Source organism: Triticum dicoccoides, chromosome 2A (assembly GCF_002162155.2).
Source record: "Triticum dicoccoides isolate Atlit2015 ecotype Zavitan chromosome 2A, WEW_v2.0, whole genome shotgun sequence".
In the NCBI taxonomy this organism is placed as follows: Eukaryota; Viridiplantae; Streptophyta; class Magnoliopsida; order Poales; family Poaceae; genus Triticum; species Triticum dicoccoides.
Window position 1 is genome coordinate 488,330,722 of NC_041382.1, and position 13,327 is coordinate 488,344,048.

Here is a 13,327-nt window from a genome sequence, read left to right on the forward strand (position 1 = left end):
TGTTCCTATTATACTAGTTCCTAAAAAGGATGGTATGTCGTGTATGTGTGTTGATTGTAGAGGCATTAATAATATTACTATTTGTTATCGTCATCCTATTCCTAGGCTAGATGATATCCTTGATTAATTGAGTGTCTCTACAATATTCTCCAAAGTTGATTTGCGTAGTGGGTACCATCAAATTCGTATGAAATTGGGATATGAATGGAAAACACCATTTAAAACTAGGTTTGGATTATATGAGTGGTTAGTCATGCCTTTTGGGTTAACTAATGCACCTAGTACTTTCATGAGACTAATGAACGAAGTTTTACGTGCTTTCATTGGATGATTTGTGGTAGTCTATTTTGATGATATACTAATTTATAACAAATCTTTGCAAGAACATTTGGAACATTTACGCGCTGTTTTTATTGCTCTACGGGATGCACGTTTGTTTGGTAACCTTGGGAAGTGCACCTTTTGCATCGACCGAGTATCTTTTCTTGGCTATGTTGTTACTCCACAGGGAATTGAAGTTGATAAAGCCAAGATTGAAGCTATTGAGAGTTGGCCGCAACCCAAAACGGTCACACAAGTGAGGAGTTTTCTTGGCCTCGCTGGATTCTATAGGCATTTTGTGAGAGATTTCAGCACCATTGCTACACCTCTCAATGAGCTTACAAAGAAGGATGTGCCTTTTGTTTGGGGTACCTCATAGGAAGAAGCCTTCACGGTATTGAAAGATAAGTTGACACATGCTCCTTTACTCCAACTTCCTGATTTTAATAAGACTTTTGAGCTTGAATGTGATGCTAGTGGAATTGGATTAGAAGGTGTGTTATTACAAGATGGCAAACCTGTTGCATACTTTTCTGAAAAATTGAGTGGGCCTAGTCTGAATTATTCTACTTATGATAAATAATTATGTGCTCTTGTTCGGACATTAGAGACATGTCAACATTATTTATGGCCCAAAGAATTTGTTATACATTCTGATCATGAATCTTTGAAACATATTAAAAGTCAATCTAAACTGAATTGTAGACATGCTAAATGGGTTGAATTCATTGAGACTTTCCCTTATGTTATTAAACACAAGAAGGGTAAATAAAATGTTATTGCTGATGCGTTGTCTCGTCGCTATACTATGCTTTCACAACTTAACTTCCAAATATTTGGTTCGGAGACCATCAAAGATCAATATGTGCATGATGTTGATTTTAAAGATGTAATATAGAATTGTAAATAAGGAAGAACGTGGAACAAGTTCGTCGTTAATGATGGATTTGTGTTTCGTGCTAACAAGCTATGCATTCCAGCTAGCTCGGTTCGTCTTTTGTTGTTGCAGGAGGCACATGGAGGAGGACTAATGGGACACTTTGGCGTGAAGAAGACTGAGGACGTACTTGCTACACATTTCTTTTGGCCAAAGATGAGACGGGATGTTGAGCGTTTTGTTGCTCGCTGCACTACATGTCAAAAAGCTAAGTCACGACTCAATCCTCATGATTTATATATGCCTTTGCCTATACCTAGTGTTCCATGGCAGGATATATTTATGGACTTTGTTTTAGGTTTACCTCGAACAAAGAAGGGGAGGGAGAGCATATTTGTTGTCATGGATAGGTTCTCGAAAATGGCACACTTTATACCATGTCATAAAAGCGATGATGCTGTTATGTTGCTGATTTGTTCTTTCGTGAAATTATTCGCTTGCATGGAGTGCCAAATACTATTGTTTGAGATCATGATACTAAATTTCTTAGACACTTTTGGAGATGTTTATGGGCTAAGTTGGGGACTAAACTTCTCTTTAGAACTACTTGTCACCCCCAAACTGATGGACAAACTGAAGTAGTCAATAGAACATTGTCTACTATGCTTAGGGCTGTTTTGAAGAATAATAAGAAAATGTGGGAAGAATGCTTGCCTCATATTGAATTTGCTTATAATCGTCCATTGCATTCTACTACTAAGATGTGCCCTTTTGAAATTGTGTATGGTTTCCTACCTCGTGCACCTATTGATTTGTTTCCTCTTCCATCTTCGAAGAAGGTTAATTTTGATGCTAAAGAACGTGCTAAATTGATTTTAAAAATGCATGAGTTAACTAAGGAAAACATTGAGCGTATGAATGCTAAATATAAACTTGCTAGAGATAAGGGTAGAAAATAGGTTGTGTTTGCACCTGGAGATCTTGTTTGGTTACATTTGCGTAAAGATAGATTTCCTAATTTTTGCAAATCAAAGCTAATGCCACGGGCCGATGGTCCTTTTAAGGAGTTAGAGAAAATAAATGATAATGCATATAAACTTGAGCTTCCTACAGATTTTGGGGTTAGTCCCACTTTTAACATTGCAGATTTGAAGCCTTATTTGGGTGAGAAAGATGAGCTTTCGTCGAGGACGACTTCATTTCAAGAAGGGGAGGATAATGAGGACATCAATACCATTGTTACACCCAAAGCCCCTGGTGCTATACATAGTGGACCAATTACAAGAGCTCGCGCACGCCAATTGAATTATTAGGTACTTTCGTTTCTTGGTAACAATTCTAATGTTCATGAGAATATGATGCTGTCTAAATTGGATACATTTGTTTTGCTTATAAATCAAGGGCCTAGCTTGGACAAGAAAGATGAACCTTGGAGCAAGTTCAAGCATGGAGATGATGGCATGCGCAAGGGGAACAAGAACAGAGTTACAAGTGATGATTCCAGGACTTTGAAGCCACCATAATGAGTGCATGAAGCCTTGGACAAAATATACAAGATGCCACTTCATAAATTTCATCCAGAGGCTATTTTAGGTGCTGCATCACCTTATTTTTGGGCCAGTCCCATGTAATTTTGAAATACTTGATTATAGGCAGTTTTCAGAGTCCGTATGTGTGGGGAAACAAGAGTTAGGGTTGGTTTCAGACCCCTCTTCCAAGGGCCGCGAAATTCCCCCACTACAAGAAATATGTTAACTAGTGACCTTCTGTTAGTGACCCTGGAAGAATTGGTCATAGATCTATGACCATTTAAGACCAATTGGTCAAAAGCTGTTCGAGGGGCTCCAAACCCTAAACTATAACGACCATTTTGGTCAGGAAGGTCATAATTTCCTTACACGAAATGGTCATAAAGCAGATAGCACTGGTCTGCTACCTTATTTCTAGCTGATCATGACCAATATAGATGGTCATAACCTTGTAAATTGTGGTGGGTTGCCATGACTAGGCACCACCTCATCAGTTTTGCCTATGTGTCATGTCCATGTGGCAGTTTTTGCCCTAGGTTGTGAAGCAACCTATATTTCTGTCATTCCCAAAATTCCCAAAAAAATCTCATAAATTCTTTGGGTCATATCTTCATCAAATATGTAAAAATCCTTCCTTGCCTATTTCAAAACTAATTCAACAATATTCATTTTCCTATTCTGTTCACAACAGCACTTTATGAAGGAAGTGCTATTTATATATTCTTGATTGCCCTCGGAATTTTGGGCACTCTTTCCTATCCAAATCATTACCGCATGAAAAAATTCAGCTCTATTTGCCTAGCAAATCTTCCTCGGCAAATTTCCAAAGTTTTTGTCCACCTAGAAGCATTGTCAAGGAAATACCTTTTTTATATCTCGAAATGACATGAAATTTATACAGTTCCTTCATATGCCCAAATTATCACCCCCCTCCAAATTGCAGCTCAGTCAAATAATCTATGTGAGCCCAGGTTCAATTTATATTTTATGGCCAAATTGGCACGTTGCAAAGCAAGTGTTATATAGACCCCTCCTATTACCCTCAAACTTTTCGGGCACTCTTCCATACCCAAATCATTGCCACATGATAATATTCAGCTCAATTTTCGTAGTAAATCTTTCTCAGGAAATTTCCAAAGTTTCTACCTCGAGAGAAGCTTTGTGAAGTAAGTACTAGCTAGGCTTACCCAAATGATCTAAAAATTTACCAGCGCATGACCATACCTATGTAACTTACCTACACCAATTTTTAGCTCATTTCATTCATCCAATCTCTCTCACTAGTTTTCCCAAGTTTTTGTCCATAGAAGAGCATTGTGAAGGAAGTACTACTTTGGCATGTCCAAATGGTATCAATTTTCTACAATGCTTTCCTATGCCCAAATAACCATACTCCACCAAATTTCAGCTCAATCCATCATTATTTTGAGCCCAGCTTCAACATTCATATTTTTGTCCAGCGTGGTACTTTGCAAAGCAAGTACCACCTAGGATCCTCCTTTTGAGCTAAAAATGTGTGAAGACATTCGCCTTAGTAGATGATCATCCTCAGCTAAAACTCATGCCCATTGGCCATGTGCATTTCCAGTACCACTAATCAAACACTTGGCTGCTAATTCATGTTTGAGCATCGATCGGTCTCCTCGTTAGAATCTTATGTTGTGATTTTCTTCCTTGAACCTACCTGGGGAGTGACCAACCCACTAGACATGCCTAGCCTGCCTAGAACACAAGGCAACGCCACGGTTACGCGGTGACCACGCAGCGGGCATGCGAGTTTACGCGCTCTAGAGTTGGGGGCCTCGGCCACCGCCCAAACCTCGACGTATCGCCACCAAACCATGTACTTATGATTAAATAGGTACCTATGTACCTAGAAATGATTTTTGGAAAAAATAAATAGTAAACTATGAGGCAGCTGCAGTTGAAATTTAACCCGCTTCCACCTGAATCGGCGGGAATTTGTCTTTTTCACCAGAGGTGGATCAAAACTTTTGACACCCAACCATTTTGTCAATTGTGCATTAAATATGGACTAGTATTTTAGAAAATTGATTTGGTCCAATTTTGCAACAAATATATGGTAGGCCCTTCACAAAAAAACTCATTTCGGGCACTCGAAAAATGGAAAATGAATTTTCCGTGCAAAGAAAATGAAAACTCCCTTAGGCAACATTGTTGGAATTCCAAGATGCACCCTTGTGCACAATATGAGATCATTTGAAAAAACTATGCCATGAATGTGGCCATAAGATTGATCATTTGGCTTGAAAGCCATGAATCTTCACGAATGACATCTCATTTCTGAGAACACTTTTTAAAAAAAATTCCATATTACAAGTTTATTATTTTTCCTGGAAACTTGGTCACATATAATGACACAATGTGAAGGTTTTCCAATTTTTTGAATTTTTTTGAATTTTTTATGCCCGTTTCAAAATGCGGTCAAAACGGCGGGCTTGACAGTTCCTAGCTAGTGGTTGAATCTTGGCAAACTTTTGATGTTTCTCTGATTAAATAGATACTTATGTACCTAGAAATAATTTTTGGAAAAAATAAAGAGGAAACTATGAGGTAGCCACAGTTCAAATTTGACCCACTTCCTGCTGAATCGATGGTAATTTGTCTTTTTCACCAGAGGTGGATCAAAAACTTTTGACACCCAACCATTTTGTCAATTGTGCATTAAATATGGCCTAGTATTTTAGAAAATTGATTTGGTCCAATTTTGCAACAAATACATGGTAGGCCCTACACAAAAAAACTCATTTCGGGCACTCGGAAAATGAAAAATGAATTTTCCGTGCACAGAAAATGAAAACTCCCTTAGGCAACATTGTTTGGAATTCCAAGATGCACCCTTGTGCACAATATGAGATCATTTGAACACACTATGCCATGAATGTGGCCATAAGATTGATCATTTGGCTTGAAAGCCATGAATCTTCACGCATGACAGCTCATTTCTGAGAACACTTTTTTAAAATAATTTCCATATTACAAGTTTATTATTTTTCCTGGAAACTTGGTCACATATAATGACACAATGCGAACGTTTTCCAATTTTTTTTGAATTTTTTATGCCCGTTTCAAAATGCGGTCAAAACGGCGGGCTTGACAGTTCCTAGCTAGTGGTTGAATCTTGGAAAACTTTTGATGTTTCTCTAATTAAATAGATACTTATGTACCTAGAAATAATTTTTGGAAAAAATAAAGAGGAAACTATGAGGCAGCCACAGTTCAAATTTGACCCGCTTCCTACTGAATCAGCGGTTATTTGTCTTTTTCACCAGAGGTGGATAAAAGCTTTCGAAACCCAACCATTTGATCAATTGTGCATTAAATATGGCCTAGTATTTTAGAAAATTGATTTGGTCCAATTTTGCAACAATTATTTGGTAGGCCCTTCACAATTAAACCCATTTTGGGCACTCGAAAAATGAAAAATTGAGTTTTCATCTAAAGAAAATGAAAACTTTCTTAGGCAACATTGTTTGGCATTGGAAGATGAAATCTTGTGCACAATATGAGATCAATATTTGTTTTTTTCATGTGAAAAAGTAGAAGAAAAACAAAAGAAAAAACACAATCATATGTGCTCTATTCCCATTGGTGGAATTCGTTGTCAGATAGATCGATGACATGGCGCCCATCCATCCATCCATCTCTCCATACCACATCCATCCATTTATGTACAGAAAAAAAAAGAAAATGAAAAAGAAAACCCCACCCGCATCCACCTACCCAAACCCTACCCAGATCCCATCGGTCCCCTCCTCCCATCGCACCCCTCCTCCCCCCATCTCCTCGCCGCCGCCATCGATTCCTCCCACCGCCGTCTCCCTCCCTCAAATCGAGCTCCCCCTCCCCTCTTCCTCCCACCTCTCGAAGCTCTTGCATCCCACCGCCGCGCACCATGCTCCTCTGCAGCTTCTGCAGCGACGAAGCCGCCGCTGACTACCACGCCACCTCCTCCTTCCATATTGCGGCCGCCACCTCCCTCCGTCGGAGCACGCTGCCGTCCATTGCATCCCCCACGCCCTACTCCTCTCACCCTTCCCCTTCCCCCATCCAACCAAACCAACCAGCCCACCCGGCACCCTTCCTCCTCCAAGAAAGCAAAGCCGCACCCTCTCCACTCGGATCCATGGCGCTGCTCAGCGCCGGCGGCCGCGGGCTCTCTCCCATCGGCGCACTGCTGCCGCCCCCACCCTCTCCCCTTCCCGAGCTGCTCAGGCGGCGCCCAGATCTGGCTCAGCGGCGGCCAGGACTTGCTCCATGGCGTGCGGCTCGGATCCTCTCCCCACTCCCTGATCCAACTTGCCACCGTAGAACGAGGAGATCATGGCCAGGATCTTCAAGACGCAGTGGTCGTCGTCGCGCTCCGCTCCTCCACTGACCCCGAGCAAGTTCCCCGGTGCCAAGGTACCCTAAGGAGTTCACGCGGTGGTTCGAGCTCCTCGGGCCGGTCCGGTTCGGGACGGAGGTGGTGAGCGTCCTCCGCAGCAGGGACAACGACGTGGGCTGGAGGCTAAGGCTCGCCTGCGCTGGTAGCGAGCTGGAGGAGCTGGCAACAACTAGTTCGTGCTCGTCTCCGCTCCCTCGGCCTCCTCTGCTTCCACTCCAAGGACGCCGACACCCTCCTCCCTGTCGAAGGTCGCTGGAACCATGATGGCCAGCGCGCCCGTGCGCGAGGAGACGATGACGACCCCGACAAGCCTCTAAGGCCAGGAAGAAGGCCACCGCCAAGGGCGACCAGCCGCCCCAGCACCAGCACCAGCAGTACCTCCAAGGTATCGCGCACGCGCGCCCCCTATCCCACCACCTCTGTATATTGCTTGGTCCCGATCTCGACCATCTTGTTGATTGCCTGTGAACCTGAATGAACAGCCTTGGCTCGTTTAGTTTTGTAATCACTAGTATGTTCAGCCTTGACATTGAATCTATATTAAAAGCCTTGCTGTTTTATTCTGTAATTCCTTTTGATCCCTGTGACTGCTGCACTAAGCTCTCACCTGTACCATGGTGCTAAACAACTGGTAAATTAGGATATATATACAAGAGATGTTTCTATTTTGCACTGCTCATACTGTACATACTGTCTTCAATAAAAATGTATCAAATTTTGTGGCGCATGCCATGATCCATCTAATGGATTTCTTGCACCTGCAAACCTTGATGTATAATTACACACTTTGATAAATCCAATACCTTATTACAAATCCATTCAGCCAGTTAGATCTTAAGCCTTTGCAAGCTCGGCTGATATGATCTATTATGTGAGCGTTTTACTAAATCCTTCTGCTACTTCCATTTGTGTTTTATGATAAACTGATGTGTAAAGTTTTGCATAGAAGCAATTATCTTTCTCTGTATTCAACATTGAATTATATAACTGAGATTTATTTTGGCAGACCAATGCTGCTAATGAACGAATGATAATTCATGTGTTTCTTTGCAGGTTGCTCCGATCTGGTTGTGTGAAGGAACATGCAAGGTCTGCTACTGCTGTTGTGCTTCCTTGAACGATCTGGTGAAGGACAATTTGGTCCATAGGTCGTCCCCCCATGCTATCTCTCTTTGCTGCATAGTTAGGTTCAGTTTTTTTGTTCTCTTTCTAGTTTAAGCGTAAGCAGATTCCAGTAGGTCTCTATGTATGTGGATCATGAGTTAGAACATCTAATCTAATTACGGATTGCAGACTCGCTATGTCATGATCAAACTTGCTCGCATTCAGTTCAGAAAATTTCTGAATTCTCTGGTGTTTGCTTTCACTCAATGATTGGTGTACTGGTAGTCAAATTAGATGCCTCCTTTGTTGTAATTCACTTGTTTCCCTGTCATGATTTATCTTGAATTTTGGTAGTGTGACAAACACATTACCAAATCTAAATAACTTTGACATATTTGCTCTATTATCTTGCACTGGATTGGCACCTTTCATTACCCTATACAAATATATTTCAATTTCGCTAACACTGATCCTTGTGTATGGTCTTAACCCTTTTGGTTGCATGATACTTCTATAACTGTAGCCTTTAATGAATTCAATGTATGATTGTGATGAGAATTATATGATACCTACCTGTTTTATCCTTGATCAGTATCATTTATCGTCTCTGTTCTAATTACTTGCTGTATGTTTAGTGCCTATATATCGTTGTGTTTTGCGGGTCTAGTCCTTCACTATTATAGTTTGAAACCACTTCATAACTCATAATTTGGTTGTCATGATTCATTGCTTATGAAAATTATTACAAATATGTTGAAAATTGCATAGAAGAATTTTGTGCCATCTCTGCAACTGTGCTAGATGTGATGTTCCTGAAACTTATTATGGTATCTGTACTGTCCTTATGTTGCAACACTACAGTTATTATTTCTCATCCTTATGCAGACAAGAAAGCTAACTTTGCTCTAGCCTTCTCATCCAAGAATAGAAATAAATAAAGGTCGACACATCTTTAAAATGACATGTCAAACTTAGTTTTTGAGTCTATGTTGCATTTGTAGTTCTTGCTCTATTAAATTTGAGGCTATGTTGCATTTGTAGTTCTTGCTTTGTTAAATCTGAGATTGATGAAAATGGTATATAGAAAAGCAAAAAATTATAGCCACATAATGATGTTGTATGGTACCCCCCAGCAAGTAATATGCTTGAATCAATTTGATTTTTCCTGATTATAATTATCTTATAGTATCGTGATGTTGGCAGGTATATGCGCGTCCGGCAGTGCGGTGGCAGTCCCCGTGGAACGAGCGCTGGACTACTCCCTTGGCTAGGTGTACCTGTGCAAGCACGAATGGAGCGAAGACTTACTGTTGGTGTTTCCCGCCAAGTTCTCCAGCCCGTGGTGAACCGAGGCTATCTCAAGTGCTTCGTTGGTTGGTTTGCGTTCTTTGCTGCTGGTCTCATGAATGGGGTACATTTCTGAAACTGAACTAGCTTGAGTGCCTATTTTCTTCTTAAGTTGTCATTTTACCAAACATTTGTTGATTGTCGAAATGTTACATTTAGTTCCTGATTAATGATTTTCATCAATAAATTGTTGGTCACACGAGTCAAGCTTGTGCTCATATTTAGCTAGTTTTGGATGTATGTTGATCCAAATGTCCAGAAAAATAGAAGCTAACCATGTTAAAAGTTAGAGCACTCTTGATTGCTATATTAGGGCAGCGCTGACCATGTGTTGTTTTTCTTGAAGGAAGTTATTTTTCTTGAAGGAAGGGCAAGGAGGAGGCAACACGTTGGAAGCTGGAGGACCCAGGGATGGATAATATGTGTTGGTCTCAACGTCTACCTGGCCCTTTTGTTGATAAATCCATTGCGCAATGGTAAGCTTCTTGTGGCTCCCCTTTGAACTAGTGAGACATGTTGTATCTGCATGAATTTGGTCCATCTTAATAGTATGGAATGCCTTTACAACAATATATGTGATCCTTGACTAGTTAGTTTCTAGAATGCTAGTCCGTATGGAATCTTTTTTATATCTTTTTTAATGCGAGTCAGCACCAATCCTTGACATGGTGACCGTGGAAGGGATGGAAATTCATGTTGCTGTTTGTAATGAAGGTCATAGCCTAATCCTGACTATGGTCGTCTAGTGAGTATGGCATATGGTTCATATGGCAGGAGCATGTGCCCAGTTTGTGATCGCTATTGACAGGAGCTCCATTATGAAGAAGATTGAAGACAATTGTGGAGTTGTAAATTACTGTAGCCAGCTATCACACTTGTAGATCTTGTAATATTGTGATTCCAATTGTATTACGTGTTATTGGTAGAGCAAGAGCTCCATACTGATTCTGGCTGTTGTTATTTGAAGTATTACATGTGTTTTCTGTCTGTTTGAATTTAAATATTTGTTATTTATTCACTGGCATATTGAAATCTGAAGAACATGACCTTGACATGAGGGACCCACAAAAAAGAACCTGACATTTCGGACCCACATACCAGAATCTGAAAAACAAGAAAACAAAGGCCATGGCCCAAAAATAAAAAGGTTAAAATGTTGGGCTATGCCCATGTGGCTGACGAAAACTGATATATAAAATATAAATAGGCTGAATTGATGGGCTTGGCCCATGCAGCTCATGAAAATTGACAAAAACATAAATGGGCTGAATTAATGGGCTCGGCCCATGTAAAACACCGAATTGGACCGGGCTGATTCTTGTGCCACATCAGATTGCCACATCGGATGCCTACGTGGCCTGGGGAGGCTGCTAGTGACCAAAACAAAACAGTAGGCATATTTTGGTCGTAAACGTCTATGACCTTCTCACAAAGAAGGTCGTTAAATTCAGTTTACGACCGCCAGCTTTTGACCTTCTGTTTTTGGTCACAAAAAGGTCACAAATTAAAAACAATGACCTTTCAGTGACCAATAGTCAAGGTCACAAGTTGACATATTTCTTTTAGTGCCCCCTCTCTCCTCCATATGTACATCCCTTAGGGCATCGTTTAGACTTTGGGTTTTGTTTAGATTAAAGTTCGCCATAGCTGCAACTTCGCGTACTTCGTTTGTGTTCAACGACCAGACAAAGGCGTCACTGTAGCGACCCGACCCGAATGGATCAAGTCTCTGTGCTCCGATGTCATCCCTGGATCAGTAATGTTGACACCACACAGTACTTCGAAGGATTTATAGCAGAGTAGCAATCACACACTTATTACATCGTTTGTCCAGAAGAGGACTTATTACAGTAATCATGGCTTAAGGCCATCTAATAACGATAACAGCGGAAGACTTGGAAGATAAGTGAGTCCATCAACTCCAACAGCATCACTGAGTATAGAACCACGACCTAAAAGCACCTTATTCGTCGTCTGAAAAGTCTGCAACATGAAAAGTTGCATCCCGAAAGCGGGTCAGCACATGGAATATGCTGGCAATGTACCACATAGAGATAGGTAATGAGTATCGGCTATACTACATGCATATTTGGCTGGTGGAAAAGCTCTATGGTTACAGTTTTTGCATAAAGCCAATTTTTCCCTACTGCAAAGGAATAAATTTAATTAACTATCATGGTGGTTGTTAAACATTGAGAATGGTTGACAGCATTCTCAATCCCAATTAAAAGTACTCATTAAAAACCCAACAATATTGATTATGGTAACATGTTGAGATTCACAATGATATTCAAGTACTAGATACTCAAGTTGTCCATAACCGGGGACACGGCTAATCATGATTAGTTTGTACACTCTGCAGAGGTTTGCGCACTTTTCCCCACAAGACTCGATCGCCTCCGCTTGGTTTCTCGCACTACATGGTGTTTAAGAAACGGTTGACCGAGACATAGTCTTTCAGAAGCGCTAGCACCTTACGATGGGTGGACCGGTACACCTACATCCCCTACATCTGCTAGTCCACCACTATAAGAGTTCGCACGACTTAGTCAACTATGCCAGAGCCCATAATGGCTTGTGGCTGCACACGTAAGTTACTAGTATGAATTATCTTATGATCCCTTTGAGCCTGGGTGGCGGTCTGAAGAAATACAGGCAAGTCCTGCTAGAAAACAGGTGCCTCAATCCACCCAGATGTGTATTTAAGTTGCCACCTTAGATAAACCTTTAATAACAATCTCACATCTGTCATGGATATTCACTCACCCAATCCACGTCTACTAGCATAGCATAGCATAATAAGCAAACGTAGAAGTAACTCCCAAAGGTTTCATCAGTAATACAGGTAATAGGTACTACCTCATCTACTTCCCATCCCACAATTTAATTAGATCCTAATCATGCAATGTTTGAGGATTGATCTAATGCATAAAACTGGGTAGTAGAAAAGATATGATCAAGTGTTACTTGCCTTGCTGACGATCCGCGAAACCTAGAGACTCGAAGTAACAAGCGGCGCACTCCGGGTGATCTATCACAGACAAACAACAAGCATACAATAAGTACTCATCTAATGCACAGGTAAATCTCGAATAAAAGATCTAACCAGAAAGTTCAACTTAAGAACCCTGGTGGCAAAAGAATCGAATCAAATAAAGCAACGAAAGTCAAACGACGAAAGACAACAACTCGGTTCTAGCAAGTTGAAACTAAGCCAAATTTTACAGTAGAAAAACTTTGTTTAAGTTGATTAGTCGGAACGGCGGTTTTGAGATGAAACTCCAGGTGCTTGAATCACCTAATTCCGATAAATGAGCGAGAAGATAGACTAGAAAGAAAATCGGATCTGAAATCGCTATCAGAAAAAATAGCGGAATAAATCCGATGAGAAAGAAAACAACGAACGGTTGAACGAACGGGCGTTCATTAACCAAAGCAAACCGGTGATCACGTTCACTAGGACGAACGGTCCGGTAAACACTTGCTAAACAAAACCGGAAAGAAAAACCGGCGAGAAAAACCGATCTAGGGTTTCGGAAAGAAAACCGAAACGAAAAACCGATCTAGAAAAATGGAACGGAAACTGGAATGATTTACGAAAAACTGAACCGAGGAAAAGAAAAGGTGACGCGGCGCGGGGCTAGTACCTCGAAGAGGCGAGGGGCTCCGGCGGCGGCGGCGTTGGGTGGCGGCGGCGGCACTTGGCGGCGGCGGTGGCAAGCGGCGGCATTGGCGTAGGGC